Source organism: Triturus cristatus, chromosome 4_1 (genome assembly GCF_964204655.1).
Source record: "Triturus cristatus chromosome 4_1, aTriCri1.1, whole genome shotgun sequence".
NCBI lineage: Eukaryota > Metazoa > Chordata > Amphibia > Caudata > Salamandridae > Triturus > Triturus cristatus.
This window is the reverse complement of record NC_140585.1, coordinates 145,411,292-145,432,488: the sequence shown is the minus strand read 5'-3', so window position 1 is coordinate 145,432,488 and position 21,197 is coordinate 145,411,292. Positions and strand designations below refer to the sequence as shown.

Below are 21,197 nucleotides of genomic sequence, written 5' to 3'. Positions count from 1 at the left end.
TCACTACAGGCCCACCGCCCCCCAGCCTCACCAGCCACCTGCTCTCCTGGACCCGCGACAATGACGATGACACCAACAAGGCCCATTCGATAAATTACGCTGACGCACGAGAGAGCGAGCGTACCCAGTAGAAGTGCCCAGGATTAATTTCCATGGATTTTTCGCTATGCAGCGCGGATGCACGAGAGAGCGAGTGTTTCCATTAGAAGTGCCGCGAATCTAGTAAAACTAATTTCTGGAGTAGCGATCTCATCTGCCCAAGCTGATCCAGTTAGTGTCTGTATGTACAGGACGTGAGTGTGCACAGGCTACGTGCCGTCCCGAGTGTGGTACAAAGAAAGTCCACGTCGTCCATAAAAACCAGATTTGGTACTACAAGTCCTCCTTGATAAAGACTCACCCCGATAAAGCTGTACCCTGATGAAGACCTTTGTCACAAGAAGTGCCAATTAGAAGGTCGAAACGCGTTGGTCTCATATTTCAGAGAGGATTGCCAAAAGAACCTAGTATAAACTTTGGTCTTGGATTCAGACATAATAGAGCCTAAGGCGTGTGGCTCTAAACTAGGTTCCAGGTTGTGGTGCGACCTCCTATTAGCATATAACATTAGCGTACTGTGAGGACATCAATGAGAGGAGTCCCTGCATTGTTTATTTAGAAAGGAGTATGACTACTATTTTCTTGTTGAAACGCACAGTTCTTGTTGCTCGGCAGCATTAATATGTTTCATGTCTGTAAACTGTATAGATGTTTGTCTATTGTAAATATGTTTTTTATGTATTGAATATGTTTTTTGTATACACTCTATAGAAGAACTAAGGCAAGAAGGTAATTGTCTAGCCAGCTCTGCATAGGGTTAACATGTCTTGGAGAAAAACAAACCCCCAAAAAACTTTAATGTATTAAGTTACAATCCAGGGATAAATAAAAAATCCTCCTGGAGATAAAACAAATTTGGATTTATGGTGTCAAAGGTTACTTGTTTTGCATATACTTTTGGATTCCTACCTCTGTACTCTGGAACAGAATAATTCCCCTGTTTTTTATCGACCATCAAGACCATGATCACCATCCACTCCAGCTCACCAACAGACCCCTGCCCTCACCACATCTTCAACAAAGCAAACCGCATCATCGCACCCCAACTTCGGAAGATCATCAACTGCTCATTCGAGACCGCCACCTTCCCGGAAATCTGGAAGCACGCCGAGATCAACGCCCTACTCAAGAAACCCACAGCAGACCCAAAGGACCTCAAGAACTTCCGGCCCATCTCCCTCCTTCCATTCGTGGCGAAAGTCATCGAAAAGACCGTCAAAAAGCAACTGACCCACTTCCTCGAGGAGAACAACATCCTGGACCCGTCCCAATCCGGTTTCCGCAGCAATCACAGCACAAAACCACCCTCATAGCTGCCACAGACGACATCAGGACTCTACTGGACAGCGGCGAAACCACAGCCCTCATCCTCCTAGACCTCTCGGCCGCCTTTGACACCGTCTGCCATCACATCCTACGCACATGCCTACACGACGCAGGAAAACACGACAAAGCCCAGGAATGGATAACCTCCTTCCTCACCGACAGAACCCAGAGGGTCCGCCTCCCGCCTTTCCGTTCCAAAGCCACCAAGATCATCTGCGGCGTGCCCCAAGGATCATCCCTCAGCCCCACCCTCTTCAACGTTTACATGGCACCGCTCGCCAATATCGTTCGCTCGCACAACCTCAACATCGTCTCCTACGCCGATGACACTCAACTGATCCTCTCACTCACCAAAAACCCAGCCACTGCCAAAACCAACCTCCACGAAGGAATGAAGGCCATCGCCAGCTGGATGAAGACCAACCGCCTGAAACTCAACTCAGACAAGACAGAGGTCCTCATCCTCGGACCCACTCCCGCCACCTGGGTCGACTCCTGGTGGCCTGCCGCCCTGGGAGCCGCACCCACACCCACCGACCACGCACGCAACCTGGGGGTCATCCTGGACTCATGGCTCTCAATGACCCAGCAAGTCAACGCGGTCTGCTCCTACTGCTTCAACACCCTCCGCATGCTTCGCAAGATCTGCAGATGGATCCCCACCGAAACCAGAAGGACGGTCACCCAAGCCTCGTCAGCAGAAGACTGGACCACGGCAACGCCCTCTACGCAGGAACCACGGCCAAACTCCAGAAGCGACTCCAACACATACAGAACGGCTCCGCACGCCACACCCACATCACTGCCCACCTGAAAAACCTGCACATGCTACCAGTCAAGAAGAGGATCACCTTCAAGCAACTCACCCACGCCCACAAAGCACTTCACAACGCCGGACCAGCATATCTCAACAAGCGTCTCAACTTCTACACCCCGAACCGCCAGCTGTGCTCCGTCATACTCGCCCTCGCCACCGTCCCATGCATCCACAGGACCACCACCGGCGGCAGATCCTTCTCCTACCTCGTGGCCAAGACATGGAACACCCTCCCCACACAGCTGTGACAGACCCAGGACCTGCTGACCTTCAGGAGACTTCTCAAGACCTGGCTGTTCGAGCAGTAGCTGCCCCCCCCCCACACACCCCCGCTCAGCACCTTGAAACCCTCACAGGTGATTACTGCGCTTTACAAATATGAGATTAATTGATAAGCGAAAAATCTGTGCTTCGCATAGTGAGCCGCCCGACTGGTATTTTGCTGCTTCTGTCAGTGCACCCAGATATATGATTCAACAAGTGGCATTACACCTGCAACAATCCAAGACTATTGGCTTTGTCAATGGTTGTTTGCTGCATAAGCTAAATAAGCAACAACTATGGCTTCGTTGAATATAATATTCAAAATGCTTCAGTTCTGAAATTATGACACAGTGAAAGAATTAAAACGAGTCTCTTTGAGGTTACATCAAGGGTAAGGAAGGATGGTGCTGCTGTGGAGTTGAGATGTGTTTTTCCATGCTGAGGGTGAGGGCAAAAATGGAGAGCCCGACAGGGACCCGTTTCGGCACCTGCTTTTTAGAACTGCGGGTGCTGAGCACCAGCAGGACCCGGCCCACTTAAAGCCCTGACCTGCCTGACGAATCTCTGGGGTGACAAGGGGGTTGAGATGGACTAACCTGAGACGTGAGGTCAGATAATATTTGGGCTAGTCAGTCAGTTCAATATGTATTGTCTTTTGTACAGAGAGGAGATATGTTGTGACAGCGCCCCCAACCACTCCTCCCCCCACCCCATCTCATGAGGGGTTCTTCCTGGAGCAGGAGAGTAGAGAAGAGTCTACCCCATCGTTTCTTTGCGTCTCTTTAGGCGCTAGTCCTTGTCATCATTTTGATGAACTGTAGCATATATTCAGTAGATTAAATCTGCTATTATTGTGATACGTGGTTTACTATGTGGACGTGTGTACAATCGCTGCCTTCTATTATAGTCACAGGAAGATACACATTTGAATGTAAAGCACAATGGGGCAGATTTACAAGCCCCTTGCGCCACTTTTGCGTCACTTTTAACATGGGAAAAGTGACGCAAACGTGGCGCAAGGGGCTTGTAAATCTGCCCCAATGTGTACTCTGTTAAGGAAGCTAGTAATGCAGTGAACCCTCATGGGGGCAGATTTACAAGAAAGTGTCGGATCTGTGAAGATGCGTCACTTTCCCTGCGCCACTTTGAGAAACCCTTGCGCCACTATGGATGCGCCGTATTTACAATACGGTGCACCATGGCGCTAGGATTGACAGATGCGTCAGAAATTCTGACGCATCTGTTGACGCAAAAGTCACGCATTGCTGGAGTCGTGTTGCAAGCATGACGCAACTCCAGCTATGCAGGGGGATGCCTATCCTCATTGGGCTGCGTCACTCCTTATGCCTGCTTCAAGCAGGTGTAAGAATTTGACGCAGTGGCGTCCTAGAAGTGGTGCAGTGAAATCTTGTATATTTCACTGCACCACTTCTACAAGGCTTTTTTGCGTTGGAACGCCCACCCTGCATACATTTTACCTGACGCAGGTATAATGTGACGCAGGGCTTTACAACGTGACGCATCTCCCTAGATTCATCACGTTGTAAATGGGACGCATTTTTACGCTGCTGCTGCGTCACAAAAAGTGACGCAACTGCAGCGCAAAAATGACGCAAGGGCCTTGTAAATCTGCCCCATGTTTTTTAGGAAGAGCATTGCCCTGCCTTGCTGTGTGGTGTGTGTACATTTTTAATATGTTGATAGGCGCATTATCATCAAGTCACTCATATTCGATTATGTTAATCTACGTTTTGGTGTATGGTCCAAGCTTCCGTCCATTCATCCACTTTCATAGTCTCGTAATTAAATAAATAAATCTGTTACCTTGTATCACTTGAAGAACTCCACTAATTGTAAGTACTTTACTAGTGTTTAGGAGAGTGTAAGAGACTTCAATTAATGTATAAGTCAATAATTGTATTGTTAAAAAAAACACACACCATAGTGTCATACCACTATTGCACAACATATGTACCATACCGTGCCTGGCAGAGATATCTTTGCCAGTAGTGTAGTGGTATCATGCGAGATTCCCATTCCTGCGACCCGGGTTCGATTCCCGGCTGGTGCACTTCTTTTCGTTTATTACTTTAAAACTCGGTCTTTTTCGTGTTTAACACCACAGGAGGTTTCTTTTTAAGTATACAGTTGTACATTTTTTATCTTGGTGTAAAAACAATGCCATTTGTTTTGATAACGAAGTGCAAATGAACAGGCCTTTGCTGAGGAGTAAAATTCTCTTTCCTCACTAGGTAAGGTGTATCCTCTCATTTCCCTGCGCCTCCCCCTCTGGAGTGACCCAGAGCTCCTGACACTTCAAGAGCTGCTGTAGGGTGAGCAACCATTGGTAAATTCCATGGACCGCGCCCTGAGTTGGATCTCAGGTCCGTTGTCTGTGATGATCCCTTTTACAGACGCCTATTGTCCGTAATTTTGGGCATTGGGGAACAGCACTGTTCCCTGCATGAAGCCTCAGCCCCCTGATGGGGGCGCCTCGCACTCTTCCTCTGAGCACAAGAGCAGCCCCCCCCCCACCCTCATTGTCATTCTGTGTGGGGCTGATTGTCACATACAGAATGACAATGGGCCAGTCTGGGCTCTTACAGCATGTGATGGGCCTCCTCCTGCCTCGGTCTAGGGCAGGGCATTCTGTTAGGGTTAGATAGAAGAAATGTACAAAAACGCCTTACCGGCACTTCTCAGAAACAAGCAGGTACTCTGGTAGAGAGTACCTGCACTTCTATTTTTCCATTTCAAGCACTGGTAACAACCATTGACAACCATTGACAAAGCCGATAGTTCTGGCTTGTTGGAGGTGTAACTTTGCTTGTTGCATCATATATGTAGATGCAATGACAGAAACTGCAAAATACCAGTCGGGCGACACACTATGCTAAGCACAGATTTTTAGCTTAGGTGTTTTAAGCCACACCCTTAATTACATCGAACACCCCCTTTGAAGAGTCCCCCCAGTTTTGTCATCCTACTTTAAGCCCTGGAAACAACACCATGTCACAGTCACCTCACGTCTTGGCACTGGGCATCATGCAAGACTCATGACTTCCACTTTTTCAGATTGCCTATGTGTAGGGGCATAGTGAAAGATGGATGAGTGATAGGTTCAGTGGATGGATTAATGAGTGGATGAGTGGATGGATGAATGGGTGGGTGGAAGGATGGATGGATGGATGGATAAGTGAAAGGGGGATGGAGAGAGTACGGGAGGATGGATGGATGACTGAAAGGGTGAATGGATGGATGAGTAAGTGAAAGGATGGCTGGATGGGTGAAAGAGTAAATGTTTGGATGGATGAGTGGATGAGTGGAAGAGCGGATGGATGAGTGTGCTGATGGATGGTGTGAAAGGGTGGATGAGTGAAATGATGGATGGAAGGATACTTATATACTAGTGTGCGACCTCCTCTGGTGTGTCTTTAAAACGTACCTTTTTTCCGAAGTATTGTCCTGAATTTTGACCTCCTGTCCTGAATATTTGTCCTGAATTTTGACCCTTTGTCCTGAATTTTTACACTCACTGTCCTGAAGTTGCACCCATGCCAGTTGGTCACCCTAAGCTGCTGTTCATATACATTCACATGGAGGGACGAGTACGCGCAGCTGTTACAGATGTTTTGCTTCACAAAAGTGAGCAGGTGTTTTGTTTCCCGCTCTAGAGTACAACAGAGCGGGTATTTTAGGAGTTTACATGAAGCCTGCAGTGACACCTGCAAGAGAATTTGGTGAACCTCAACTGATGCAGCACAGGGTAAAGAGAGTGCCTTTGAAGTGTCATCACCCGTATTTTTTAATTGTTCTTCCAGTTTGCCTTTCCCTGTAATTTTTGATTGTAAGAAGCTGGTTTGGAGGAGAAATATGTTGTGGGAACTGAGAATCTAGGGGCTTATTTATGAGCCCTTTGCGCCACCGTTGCTTAACTTTTTCTGACACTGCAGTGGTGTAAAATATGCACCACGTTGCGCCATATTTACACAGTGACGCATCTAAGCAGGTGTGTCACTTTGTAAAGCGTTGTACGACATTATACCTGCATCAGGTATAATATGACTGCGGGCGGAGAATTCTGCTCCGCCAGCGGAGTGTGCTGAGATTTGCCTACTCCGCATTCCACAGAGAATGCAGAGTATAGGGCAAAACTCCCACTCCGCAACGGAGTGGAGTTGACCAGTCCCCACCTCCACCCCCCTAAAAAACATATGTACAAGAACTTTGCATGCGCAGTCCTCGCAAGATGTATGTCGGACATCGCCGAGGAGAAGGGAAGCCCGTGGACGCCGCAGTACAGGTAAGTATGTTTTTATTTATTTTTACATTAATTTGTACATATTTTTTATTAGGGGGTGGAGGAGGGTGGCGGAGTGGAGTTCTACGGAGTTTGTTCCCAACTCCATGGACCTCCGCGTAGTCGCGCTATGCCAGCTACGCCCGCCCTTAGTTTAATGTATGCAGGATGGGAGGGCCCCCTCAAAAAAAAGGGTCGTAGAAGTTGCACAGTGAAATCTTTGAGATTTCACTATGCCGTTTTTAGGACGCCACTGCGTCAAAATCTTAAGACTGACGCAGATGCCTTTAACATGGGACTTGCCAAGTGTAATCACCCTTTGCTTGAATAGCGTAACTTTCGCAACACACTCCAGCATTGCGTCATCACTGCACCAACAGACAGGTCAGGAATACTGACGTATCTGTAAATTCTTGTGACATGAAGTGCCGTACAGTAAATATGGTGCATCCATGGTGTTGCAAGGAGGTTGCACTGAAAAGTGTTGCATTGCTGTTTTCACGCAGCGATGCAACACTTATCATGAATAAGGCCCTTAGATTGTTTGCTGCAACCACATGACTTGTGCTAGCCATGTTTACGTAGCTGCTAAGTTTCAGTAACCCTGGGCAGTGAACTCCACTCCATTTGCAAAGTTTTCAGAGTTTTATGCACTCCGGGTTCTGCGGAGCATGTGGAGCAGAGTATTTTCCTCGCTCATGCTCACCAACGTCAAGCTGGTGAGTTGATTGAGGAAAATCCACCTCCCTGTGAGATTTCTCAACACAGGCGGTCAGATTTCTTAATGCGGGCAGTCGTGGATGGTTGCGACAGCTCCCATTGAGAAACCGCACGTCTGTGTTGAGAAAGCTGCCGCTCGAGTAGAAAATCTACTTGAGTGCCAGAAAAGAAGCAGCACCCTCTTGCGCTGCATATAGTGCCGTTTGCACTGATTTTACAGCGTGGGACAAAATCCGTGCTGAATATCAACGCGAACGCCATGACCAAATGCACCCGCTGCTTGCTGAACTCCGTGTGTCACTGCAGGGTTTTTTAGTCACTTCGCAGTTGCCGAACTCCTCGAACTCGGCCCAGGCCTAGTTTACAGTTTGGGGATGTGTGATATTAACATGGTTTAAGTGTGCTTATGCGTAACATCCTGTGTCTTATGAGTGACACTAGGAGTTGCCAATGAGGGAAAGAGTGCCGGGCACAGCATAGTTATGGAGTTTATTTTAAAGACAGCCGAGCAAACGTGAACATAGAGGTGCATACAGCAGTTTTGCTAAAGGCATTTTATTATATACTGCTGAGCAGTAATATGATTTAAAGTATCCTTATTATTACAGTTTACCACACTTTATAGAAATGAAATGTTTTCCAAGATATCTTCTCAGCTCATAACTATGTGGGGATTTTCTCACACTCCAACCAAATTGTGACTTTGAGTAATTTTGCATATTTGTACCATGGCTTATATTTGATGGAGAAAGTGTTTTATTTTGGGGCAGGGTGATGTTACTGTCGAGGAGGGCAAGATTCCGCGCATTCCTTCTTCCTGTAAGATCTTACAGCTCTGTGCATATGAGCTCCCGATGACACTTTGAACTGGACGGCGGGACATTGATGTATACTCACTTTACACCTCGCTTGTGTCTCCACACTCTCTGTAAGCACTAGGCTGCATGCGGTGGACGAGCCGAGGGCGGAAACGAGCAGTGCCACAGGGAAGGGCCAGTCCCATGCAGGGGTGTGACCAGGGCTTTAATTGGGCCGGGTCTTGCCAGTGCTGAGTACCGGCAGTTTTTAGGTCTCGCCTGACCCAGCGCATGCGCTGGTCTGGCGAGACTTATTGAGAGGGCTCCAAAAAGTGCTACCAGGCCAGCCTAGAGCTACAGTGCATGAGCGCTGGCCCGCACGCCGCACTTTACCGCAATTACTTTCACTTTCGCTTTGATGTTTGATCGCGATCACTTTCGTGGCCGCACGGCCGCTTGGTATAGCCAATAGGTCTCGCTTTTGGGACCTTATAAGTATTTAGTTATGCAACTGTTGCATGGCAAAACACTTATAAGGTCCCAAAGGCGAGACCTATTGGCTATGCCAATGCTTGTTTAAAGGGGGCCTCAAAACGGGTCTCTATCCGGCTCTGTTTTGTGCCGTGGCACAGGCGGTCCATTTTTTTCTGGACTGCAGTGACATCGATGTATGCGACATCGATGTGTGCGTGCTCACACTGCTCTCTTCTCACTAGTGGAGGAGTGAGGGCAAGACGTCATGCCAGGGGAGCGTTGTAGCCGAAGGGAAATCCTTTCAAGAGAGTCGTTTTCTCTCCGGATTTCCCTTCTCTTTTTGAAACTCAGGAGCAGCAACATCGTCGTGGTGTCACCAGGGTTTTAAGTGGAAGCTTTTTCAATATTATGTACAAGCCTTAGTTGCTGCTTATTTATCTTATGCAAATAACAACCATTGACAAAGCAAATACTCCTGACTTGTTGTAGGTATGATGTTACTTGTATCATATATCTGGATGCAATGACAGAAACAGCAACACACAAGTTGGGCAGCCCACTATGCTAAGCACAGATTTTTAGTTTATGCGTTTTTAAGTCACGCCCTTAATTACATTGGCCACGCCCCTTTGAGAGACCCCCCCCCCCCCCCCCCCCCCAAGGTTTTTGATCCCACTTGAAGCCCTGGGTGTGACTGACCTCCAGTTCTGTCCCTCTCTCCTCAGAGTAGGAACGCCCAGTAGTCTTGTACTCTTCGGGGATCATCCTTCCGTGTGAGAGAGAAGAGAAAAAAGCTGAAAATAAATCTTCATTTCTAGTTTACTTAATAACAGAGGAAAGTTTAATAAAAATCGATTCCGCCCGAACAGGGACTTGAACCCTGAACCCCCAGATTAAAAGTCTAATTCTCTACCGACTGAGCTATCCGAGCTTCAGGTGAGCTAACACTGTACTAGCCTCTTTTTTGCATGTGTCTGCCTGCTTGCAAGTGAGCTCTCCAGATCCGAGGTTCATCCCTTCCTTTGGGCACATGAGATGTCATTTTATGAAAGCAAACAACCCGAGTCAGGCTCACTGAAGCAAGCGCCTGGAATCTTACTTTAAGACCTGCTGGCGCCTCCGGTCTGATATCACACTGGCTGCCATTCTGAGAACAAAAAATACTAGTAAGAGGTAGAAGTTTTTCAAGTTTCACAACCACTAATTTGCATATTAAAGATTTCACTTGTAGTTGACTCCTTACATTTGACGCAATGGTGACGTCATCGCAGTAAATCGTAGAACATGTGCGGGAATCAGCTGACCGAAACTAGACCAGGCGATTTCTAATCCAGATGGCTTTAAACAGGTGTCGTGTTATAAATGTGCAACCTTTCTGCGCCGTGAGAGAGCAACACAATTAACAAAACACTACTCTGGCAAACATAACTGTGCAGTCACCTGTTATCTAGACACGGCGTTCAGCCGTCCCGCCTGCTGCAGACCTTACAGGCACGAGTACAGGCAGCCGTGCACACTCTCAGAGACATCACAGGCTGTGGTGCAAACAACCGTGCACATATTCACACTGACAGGCAACAGTCTGGTGCTAGAATGCGTCTGTAATATCCCAGCAGTGTAAGTGAGACAACAGAACCCCGTGGCTGCAGTGGGGATCGGAGTGAGACCTCGTGGAGAGTGTGAGACACCGGCACAGAACAAGCATGGAAACGACTCGCGCGTGTTACACCTGTAAAGTTCGATGTGTCCAGTGTTAGACTTCGTAGTAAAGGGTTGCATTGTTCCCATGCGGGGCAGGAATCCTAGATTCCTTGCACATTCCAGTTCCCAGTCACAAATGGCTTATGCAGAATCTACTTACAGGGTGCAGAGCGACGAGCTCGCAGCCCTGCAGACACTGGTTAGCGATCTGAATTCAGCGAGAGATCCCTTACCCACGAACAGAGACCTGCTATCTGTGCAGCAGTCACTGCTGAGTGTTCAGTGAGAGCCTTTTAAATGTGAACAAAGATCACTTACCCCTGCAGCCCTCAACGATGTCTGCTCTGTCACATAAACCTCCCTCTGTGCAGCATTCAGTTCTATGCATTTAATGAGACACCTCCTATCTGTTGTTTTCAGTGCACTCTAGAAGCTGCAGCCAGTGCTTGTTAGATATCAGACGTAAAACTAAGCCGAAGCTGAGCAAGTGGGTTTCCGTAGTGTAGTGGTTATCACGTTCGCCTAACACGCGAAAGGTCCCCGGTTCGAGACCGGGCGGAAACACTTTTTTCTTTATAAATCGAACTCACTGCAGCTAATTCTTGTAATATTCCGATGCAGGTAGGACTGCACATGTAACAGCCCCACACCTCAGAAACTTTCCATTTAATATTTCTTTACACATTCAGCTTCTTCTTCTACATCGGACTCTTTCTGTCCCTTTACAGTCAGGCAGCAGGGCAGCCGCTTCCATCCATCACTCGCAAGCACTGCACATGGTGCAGGCACTGACACAGGCAGACAGCAATGTTTACACCAATGTTTACACAAACATAGGCACGAGATGGCCAGACTCTGAACATAGAATACTAAAGCACAAGAGAGCACAAGAGAGGGACCTCGGAGAGACTGAGGCACCAGGAGTGGGTTACGAGAGTGTGAGAGAGGGAGAGACACAGGCACTGGGAGAAGTTAAGAGAGAGTGAGACACAGGCACTGGTAGTGAGTTAAGAGAGTGTGAGAGACTGAGAGACTCGTGCACTGGGAGTGAGTTCAGAGCGTGTGGGAGAGTGAAAGACATAGGCACTGAGAGTGCATTGAGAGAGAGTGAGAGACACGGGCACTGGTAGTGAGTTAAGAGAGTGTGAGTGAGTGAAACACAGAGGCACTGGGAGTGAGCCAAGAGACCATTAGAGAGTGAGAGAGTCAGACACCGGGAGTGAGCAAAGAGTATGAGAGACAGAGACTCAGGCACTGGGAGTGAGTTTAGAGAGTTTGAGAGAGGGAGAGATACAAGCCCTGGGAGTGAGTTAAAACAGTGAGAAACTCAGGCACTGGGAGTGAGTTAAGAGACCATTAGAGAGTGAGAGACTCAGGCACCCGATGGGAGTTAAGGGGATGTGAGAGAGTGATAGACACAGGCACTGGGAGTGAGTTAAGGAAGTGTGAGAGAGTGAGAGACACAGGCACAGAAAAGACACATAGAGGTAAGGAAATGGAGCATGTTACAGCTGCAGGGTGAAGAGTGATGGAGGGCATGTGATAAAGGTATCTACATATGATGCGCATGCACTGGTCTCAAGTCATACATGTGCCCTACTTCAATCCTTGGAAGTCCCAGTTCACCAGCTGCAACTTTTCCACTAGATCCTGGTCCATCTTATGGACACTAGGACATTGACCTGAATGTATACACAACATTTTATGGATCCAGTACAATTTCAACAGACACAATTAACAAGTCCCGCTACACAACAGGAATAACATTGATTGTCTCTACTGCAGTTCATCAAATGTCAAATATCCAAGCCAACAAATGAAACCAGAAGAAACCACTTGTAACTGGTTAACTGGAATTTCCTTCATGATCTGAATGTGCCGCTCCCTCCACCCCAGGAGCAAGGACTTCTGAGAATAGCAGCGATTACAAATACACACACATTGTGAAGACTCGAGCACTGATTACACAAATACACACACACATTGTGTAGTCTCTGCCACTGATTACAAATACACATACATTGTGTAGTCTCCAGCACTGATTACACAAATACACACACATATTGTGTAGTCTCCGCCACTGATTACAAATACACACACATTGTGTAGTCTCCAGCACCGTTTACTCAAATACACACACACATTGTGTAGTCTCCGCCACTGATTGCAAATACACACACATTGTGTAGTCTCCAGACTGATTACACAAATACACACACACATTGTGTAGTCTCCGCCACTGATTACAAATACACACACATTGTGTGGTCTTCTGAGTCAGCCCCAGCTGGCTGGTGGTGTTCTATATCTGCAATTCAATGAGTTTAATAAATACTTTATTTTAGTTTAACCAAACTATAAAACACCTCGCTTATAAAAAAAAAAAACAATAGTTAGAACAGTTAAAAAACAATGTATTCAAATTGATTCATCCATCTCCTCCTATTGGTGGATTAAGAAGCACGTGACCTGATGCACAGACCTTGCATCGTCCTAAAGGCACCAACATACAGACTTGTTTCCACGGTACAAAAAGTGATTTTCCTGGGTACATCACAATAAGTTAAAACAGCTGCCTCCTTCTCAGATTGGATGTCCGCCAACACCTGTGCGATACACCTGAATTGACTGACATTTACTGTTGCGCTCATCAGCACTGGGCGCTCAGTGGTTTAACTGTTACTGGCAGATGATCAACTTCTGTGTAATCACCGCCCCTGGGTTGACGCCATAGACACCTTATCGAGGGCTCTTTAAATCTCCTTGGATTGCACCATTACCACTTCCAGGCTGACCTCATAGATCTGTTTCTGAGGAGACCGCAGACTTCCTTGAGTTGTGTCGCTACCATTTCATGGTGGACCATGTAGACCATTATTCAGGGGTCTGAGGATCTTCCGGGATGGCATTATCACCACAGCTAGGTGGGTCGCAGAGACCATGCACTGAGGTGTCTTTTCATTCGGCTTGGATTGCACCATCATCCCTTCCAGAGTGACCCCACAGATCCTTTTCTGAGCAGACGTCCTCAGGTTGTGCCTACACGTTTCACGGTGGACCACACTTGTCATTCTTGAGGATTCTGTTGATTTAGTTGGATTGCCGCTCCACCACATCTGGGGTGGGCCCCTCAGACCATACACTGAGGTCTCCCAGACTTTCCTTGACTTGCTTCCATCCGGAGCGACACAGATGGAGAAAAATCATGTTTTGGCACACTACTCAGAGCGATTGACAGTGGTTTGCACTATTTGCAAGCTTTCCTCCCATCACCTTTTGTGTCTTTCCTTGTATTGCCATTGTCCAGCTCTGGTTTGACCCGAGGTTTCTCTTATTCTCCTTGAGTTGGCCTCTCATTATGAATGGGTTGATCCTGTGGACCCTTTACTGTGGTGTCTGTCCTTCTCTTCTCATTGGTGTGCGCCTTCACCACATCTGTGGGGACCCCTTGAACCCACTCTCTTGTGTCCTGTATGTGTTTCCTTAAGTTAAACCTTCACCACTTCTGAGCTACACTTATACATCCTTTTCAGTCGTCTCTCTCAATCTCCTTGGGTGGTGACTTCACCACTTCAGGTGGACCCCTAAGACTCACCTACTTGGGGTCTCTATGGACTTCCTTGGGTTAGGTCTTCGTCACTTCTGTCAAAACTCCGCAGATCAATTACTGACGTTTCTTTCAATCTCCCCAGGGTGTGTCTTCACCACCTTTGTGTAGACACATAGTCAACTTTACTGGTGAGCGCCAACCTAACAGCCAATGTGCGCCACAAATATACATTCTCGAATTTTGAAAAAACAAAACAAATTTCCAGTAACAATAGCAGATTACAAGATCAAATACATATGTTAGCAAACCAAAAGAGAACCCTTCCGTTTGAATCAACTCCTGTGACAGTGATAAAATATCTTCGTAAGTACTACAAGCAGCGAATATGGGAAGCACAGAGAGCCCGTACTACAAATCACTTAATAAAAATCATAGAAATTAGCAAGATAGGTCCTCAAAAAAATTCTGGCAGTTCATAAATAAATTTGACAAACAACATGCATTCATCTTGGGTTACTACGTCTTAGAATCAACTTGGGTTACCCCCATCAAGACATTATATATTGACCAGACCAGGTTTGGGACCGTTCATATTTCTCAGCCCACACGTCCTCTTTTGTGGACTATAATCTAGTACAGACTGAAATTAAAAACTCAAAACGCGATGGTGCGCCTTGCCCCAGTGAGCGTCCAAATGTTTATTTGAACATAACTCTGAATTCTGGGTACGGATTTTCACAAGCTTATTTATATATTTGTTTGAAACCCATATTGTTCCTACAATGTGGGAGGTGTTTATTCCTAATCCAGTGCATAAGAAAGGTGACCTTTTATACAGTCAAAATTCAGGCTGATTTCATTACTCAACGTCAAAGCCAACTATCACGCTAAAATCCTCTTGAAAGATTTAGAGGCACATTTATCAAAAAATCACTCAGTGCAGCAAGTTACCTTGCTGAGCTGCACGATAGGGAAAGGGCAGGAATGCACCGTATCTACCATTGTACGGTGCATTCATGTATTTTCTCTGCATTGGTGCACAATGTTCTGCCTTGTGTCAATGTAGCCACCCTTGCACCATGGTGCAAGAATGTCTGTGTTGTAAGCAGGATAGTCTTTGTGCAGGAAGGGGCACCTTCTTACACAAAATCAATCCTAAGAGACATTTTCCTGGTTCTATGTGTGCTGCATAATGCAGCCCACATAGAAAGAGGAAGTGGTGAGGAGAAATAAAGATATTTCTCTTCGTTACTCCTCATTTGGGGAGGCATATCATTTTGAAGCATTCCCAGGTCTACTAGTAATAGTAAATCTGGGAATGCGCCAAAATCAATAAACCCAGAGACAAAGTCTGGTAGAACAAAGCAGAGTTTTCCAGCAACCAGACAGTGACACACAAGGATTGTTTTGACATCCTGTTTCTCTTCCTTTGAAGTGTGCCCCTAGTGTATGTAACCACAGCAGACTGGTCAAGCAGGATTTGATACTCCAGTAGGACTTCACATAGCATTATCAGAAAGAGGCCCACTTGGATTGGAGCCCACCTGGCAGAGGAGACAAAGGAAGGGCCCTGTCTAGGTGCCAGCTAACATTTGTCTGTGATAGTGAAGGCCTCTTTGAAGTTAATCCAGTTCCTGGGCCAAACCCCAATGCTCAACCTGTCATGGGAACAAGAGCAATCCCACACTCAGACCTTCGTTTTCTGCTCTGGTAGCAGTTTTCACACCTCTTGAAATGCTAGTTACTGCTTTCAAATGTGGGAGAGCCAATGCACATTTTAGCCTTTAGGAACTTCAGGCATGGAAAAGGTAACTTTCAAAAAGTTACTTTCCCTTAATATTCTTTGAACTTCAACGTTACCATTCAATTGCATTTTTTAAAACTATTAAAAATAATTGTTTACATTTTTTGTAGCTAGTTGCATTACCGAGATACAGTATTAGGATTTTTAATCTGCACTCTAGTTTTCTACTTAGGACAGGTCGGCCTCCCATAGTGAAACATTGTTTTGGATGCCAGTCACTGTAACGATACGTTAACATTGAATTTTGCGGGTGCCACAGTACCTGGCCTCAAATTGGGTGAACTTACATGAGACTCCGTGTGCCGGCTTTCCAATCTCACATAATCTGGGTGGTCAGTACCACTGAAACCCTTGCCTGGAAGTGCATTGTACCCACAGATAAGTGCTGGTTATATCCTGAGCCAGAGTTACTCCCAAGGCGGCATTGGACAGCAGGACTGTACCATACGGCCCACATAGAGATCCATGAGAAAGATGGTGACCACCCAACAAGACATGGCGGACGTGTCCTGACCTCAGGGGTGCACATGCCAAGCTGTGTTCCCATGCTCCCCAATGATACCTGTGGGGATTGGAGTAGACAATGCCTTCCTGCCAGACACAGGAGACTGTCTGCAGGCCTTGCAGCTGAATGGACCTCCTGGAGGGGTCGGGACTAGCATCGGGTGACTGGAGGGCCCCTGTGTTGATACACAGCAGGCTCGCAAGAGATGGAGGCCTATTAGTCTGTGCCTCAATGGAGTGGATCCGATGACTGCTATTTGTCACTGTGCGGCTGCTGCCTCAGCCTGCACAAGCTTCCCAGTGATCTTCTGTCACTGGGAGGATGGGGCCTACTACACGCTTGGCCATAGTCCAGAGCGGGAGATGCTGTATACATTTTGCTGCCGCCCTAAGCCACCATCCTCATCGCCTCCACTGGTGGGAGCCCATAGTGATACAGCAAGCACCTAGCAATAAATAGCAAGCTTGTGGCGGTCCCAGGTGGCCTCAGACTGAGTGGAGCTATCCCCTTCCTCTAGCCAAGGGCACTTCACGTAGAGTATTAGGTCCCCCTGGGGAGCGTGCCTTAGTCAGGGTGATAGTCTCATCAATCTGTATCACGCTACCCCTGAACAGCTACCGATGATGGGGAACAGTGACACCAAACAGACAAAGCTTCCCTTTAATACCAATAAAGGCAGTAAATTGCACCCCATGGATCATAAGGCAGTCTCACAGGACATCCATGAGGTGGATAAGGATCGGACATTAAGACACTGTTGCTTACTATGCAGAAAAGCTTCACTTCTATTGATACTAAGCTTGATGCCCTCATGGCCACAGTGGACAAAAGGACTAGCACTATAAATAATCATGAGAAACCTATAACTGCCATGGAGACAAGAATATCAACTATAGAAGATGATGCCATTAATAGAAATGAAAGGGGTCCTTGACATGGCTAAGGCCCTTTACCTTGTAAAAGCAAAAAATGAAAATTTGAACGCGAGATCACGGTAAAACAATTTGTGCATAGTGGACTGGGCACCCTGGAATTTTCCAACACCGAACCCATGGCTGACTATATCAAAACTCTCCTAAAGATTCTATTTGATGGCAACTGTTTCTCTCCTCTCTTCACTGTAGAACGAGCCTTCCACTCTCTACTTGAAGGGATGCCGATGAATTGCTGAACAAGTGGTTGTGTGAAGGAGTAATTGAAACTGTACAAGACTCTTCATAGTTGTCCCTGATTGTAATTGCAAAAACAGAAAATTGGGATATCAGACTTTGTGTGGATCTATGCCAACTGAGCCACCCAAGTAGTCATAGACAACCAACCATTACCCCATGTGCCTGAAATGGCAGCAACCCTGGGCAATGCTAAGGTGTTTTCCACACTTGATTCCTCAACTACATATGACCAGATAACGCTACACAATGACTCACGTGACTTAGTGTACTTAAAAACTCCTAAGGTCTGCTTCAAATTCTGCTGCATGCCTTTCGGGCTCAAATCAACATTTGTGGTGTTCCCAAAGGTCATGATTAAGTTATTCAAAGGATTAAATGTGTTAGAGCCTTCTAGGACGATGTACTTATACTGGGTCGTATCACCAAGGCTATCTCCGTTTTGGGTGCAACATCGCTGGTTTTCCAGCGATGTTGGCCCATTTTTGCACTAACGCTGGAATATTTATCACCTAGGTTATACACGTTGTAAATAACGTGCTAACCAGGCGATAAATAACAGCGATAGATGGCGATAAATATGAAAGCTCTAATCGTGCTTTGCGATATTTATCGCCGTCTGTTGCTAATATGCCTCTTTGTTTGCACCACATATGTATTGGAGTTGTGGTAAGGATCAGGTTCCCGTGTGTCAAATTCAGTGGTGACAAGTAGAGTAGCTCTTTACAAGTGGTCAGAATATCAGGAACAGATTCATGGTTGGAGAATAGTAGTTGGTGGAATATGTCACATGCTGTGCAGGTACGCCCATCCCATAGCTCCCAGATTCAACCTCTTTGAGTGGTAATGGTCGGCTTTCTGAATATAAAAGGTGTGGTGACAGGGCGACTTCCACAAATCCCATGTTGGGGTCACCCCTCTCCAATAAAACTTTACCACTAGCTCAAGTTGAAACTTCTGACGAAGTCCAAACTGGCACCCTGTATGCTAATGGAAGGAGGTCAACATGCAAATCAGGCATGCCCATTAAATTGAAAGATTATGTCATGCACTGACACATTCAGAGGAGGGAGGAGATGTAATTTTGGCTGACAGTATTGTTTATTAGGAGTTGGTCTATTACTGTGCAGCCATGTAATACTAGTACATGTGGTTGCGGTGATCCTTGTCGGTCTTTCCTTACCCCTTCTTTCCAGGGCGGCTCCACAAAGTGGGCGGAGGAGCGTTGTCCCACTGCTTTCTCGCAGTGCGAAAAGCTGAAACATAAAATGGTATTTTAAATACTATTTTATGTTTCTGCTTTCGCACTGCGAGAAAGCAAAAGGGTTTGGTTGGGGGTGGGCGGGTCTGCTCGAGGGCAGGGGAGGAGTTACTAGCCCAGTGCTGCGGGCCCTGACTGTTTGATCTGCCATCTGGGGTGGACCAAACCAGTCATCCACACTCTCTCTTTTTTCCATGTAGGCTGCATGGTGAAAATAGCCTCCCCAGAGCCGCCTGTGTGGTTGGTGACACAGCCAATCACAACGCTGCCTTTGCAGCGTTGTGATTGGCTTAGGGGAGGGGAGGGATGCTTCCCGTGCCATGGAACCTGGCCAAATTTCGGGGGGACTGATAACAATTTTGGGGGGGGTTCTTCTTCCAGCAATAGGCAGAGTGGAGATGCAGGGGGGGTCTCTAATAAGGGATGAAGCCTCGTTAACAAGTGAATGGTCTTTTAAAGACCTGTGAAGTACTTGGGTGCGGCTGGAATGTGCCTGGAGAGCGGTCTCAGCCCGGGCTGACACACACGATGGGAGGGGGCTGAAGCCCTTTGAGCCCTACGGGCATTGCGCGCCTGCCCGGCCAGGAGCTGAGATGGTGCGTGACCCGGGAAAGTACATTTTTTTAAATTAACCTCCCTCTGCGTGACCCCCCCCACCTACCCTACCTCCCGTAAGTCATCCCAGCTGTGAGTGCTTCTTTCCCCCTCCTCTAGTGTCTGTGCGCTGCCTTTGAACTTTGCAGGGTTTTGACAGATGCTGAGGTGTGTAGGGCAATAAAGGTTGTGTTATGTCACCGTGCCTCCTGTGGTTACTTCAGCCAAGTCGCTGTACAACCAGCAGCGGCTGCTGCCAAAATAAAATGGTGGGGCAGTGCTGGGGCAAATAATAAAAAAAACACACTTACCTGCTTCTCCTTCTGCCTCTCAACCTGCCGCCCTCCTCAGTGCTCCTCTGTTCCGGAAGTCCCTGGGTCAGCAAGGACTCCCCACCCAATCCAGATGCTACTTTCATGCTGTGAGAGCAGCGCCTGGATTGGTCTGAGCGGCCTGGTTAGGTGCTCACGAAAGGACTGGGATCATGTGCCATTTCTCCACCTAGCTTTACAATGCTGCTGGGTGGAGAAATTCTTAGGGTCTTATTCATGAGGCCTTGCGACAGTTTCACACTGGCGTTGCGTCACTTTTTGTGATGCATCGGTGGCGTAAAACATGTCCCCTGTTGCGCCCTATTTAGAAGGATGCGTCACTTTGTAAACTCCTGCGCTACATTATACCTGCGTCAGGTATAATGTATGCAGGGGGAGTTCCCCCGCATCTAAGCCTCATAGAAGTGTCTGCGCCACTTCTTGGACGCAAATGCGTCAAAACCTTATGCCTGCCTCAGGCGTAAGGGTGACACAGTGCTATATCCATAGCCCTCCCCCTTGCATTGCTGCAGTTGCGTCACGTTTCTGACACAACTCCAGCAATGCGTCATTTTTACACCGACAGATATGTCAATAAAACTGACGTATCTGTCATTCCTTGCGACATAATACGTCATATAGTTAATATGACGCATCCATCATGTCGCAAGGAGGGCGCAATGAAAAATGACGCATCACTGTTTTTCACGCAGCGTTGCATCCCTTTCCCTAAATGAGGCCCTAAGTGCGCATGTATTTTTAGCCGGCTTAAGACTGCAGGTCAAACAGACATGCGCACTTACAAATGCCCTCCACCTCTCCTTTCAGTCCCAGCACTGTCAAGAGAGGATTGTCTGGCCCCGCCCTACGCTTGGCAGCATTGGCTGCTAGTGGAAAAAAAAAAGATAATTAAAAAAATGTTTTATTATCGTTTTTGTTTTCATTCTCAGTGGGGCAACGTTCCTGTGCCATTGTGGAGGAGCCGCCACTGTGTACAACATGGCTAAACACCAACAAATCCAATTGCTTTTGTTTCGTAGGTGAGATTTATTGACTTTTCCAATGTTGTTTTTCTTCATGGCTGTAATAGAAGTTCAGAAATTGCTTCCTCGAGCAGAAGTGTAGAGAAGTGTCTACCCCATCGTTTCTTTGCGTCTCATTAGGCGCTAGTCCTTGTCATCATTTTGATGAGCTGTAGCATATACATTCAGTAGATTTAACCTGCTATATTTGTGATACGTGGTCTACTATGTGGACGTATGTACAATTACTTATTTCTATTATAGTCACTTTAAGATACAAACTCGAAATGTGAGTGCACTAAATGTTATGGCCAAAGTGTACTTTGTTACGGAAGCTAGTAAAGTAGTGAAGCCTCACATTTTTTACGAAGAGCATTGCCCTGCCTTGCTGTGTGATGTGTATATTTTTAATATGTTGATAGGTGCATTATCACCAAGTCACTCACATGTTCGATTATGTTAATCTGCGTTTTGGTGTATGGT

The 21,197-nt window shown here is 46.9% G+C and overlaps 1 non-coding gene across 1 annotated transcript; it reads left to right on the top strand.

Moving 5' to 3' along the window:
* Positions 1-10,989: 10,989 nt before the first annotated feature.
* TRNAV-AAC (transfer RNA valine (anticodon AAC)) lies at positions 10,990-11,062 on the top strand. Its single transcript has one exon. It is a non-coding gene; the product is annotated as a tRNA-Val (tRNA).
* Positions 11,063-21,197: the final 10,135 nt, after the last annotated feature.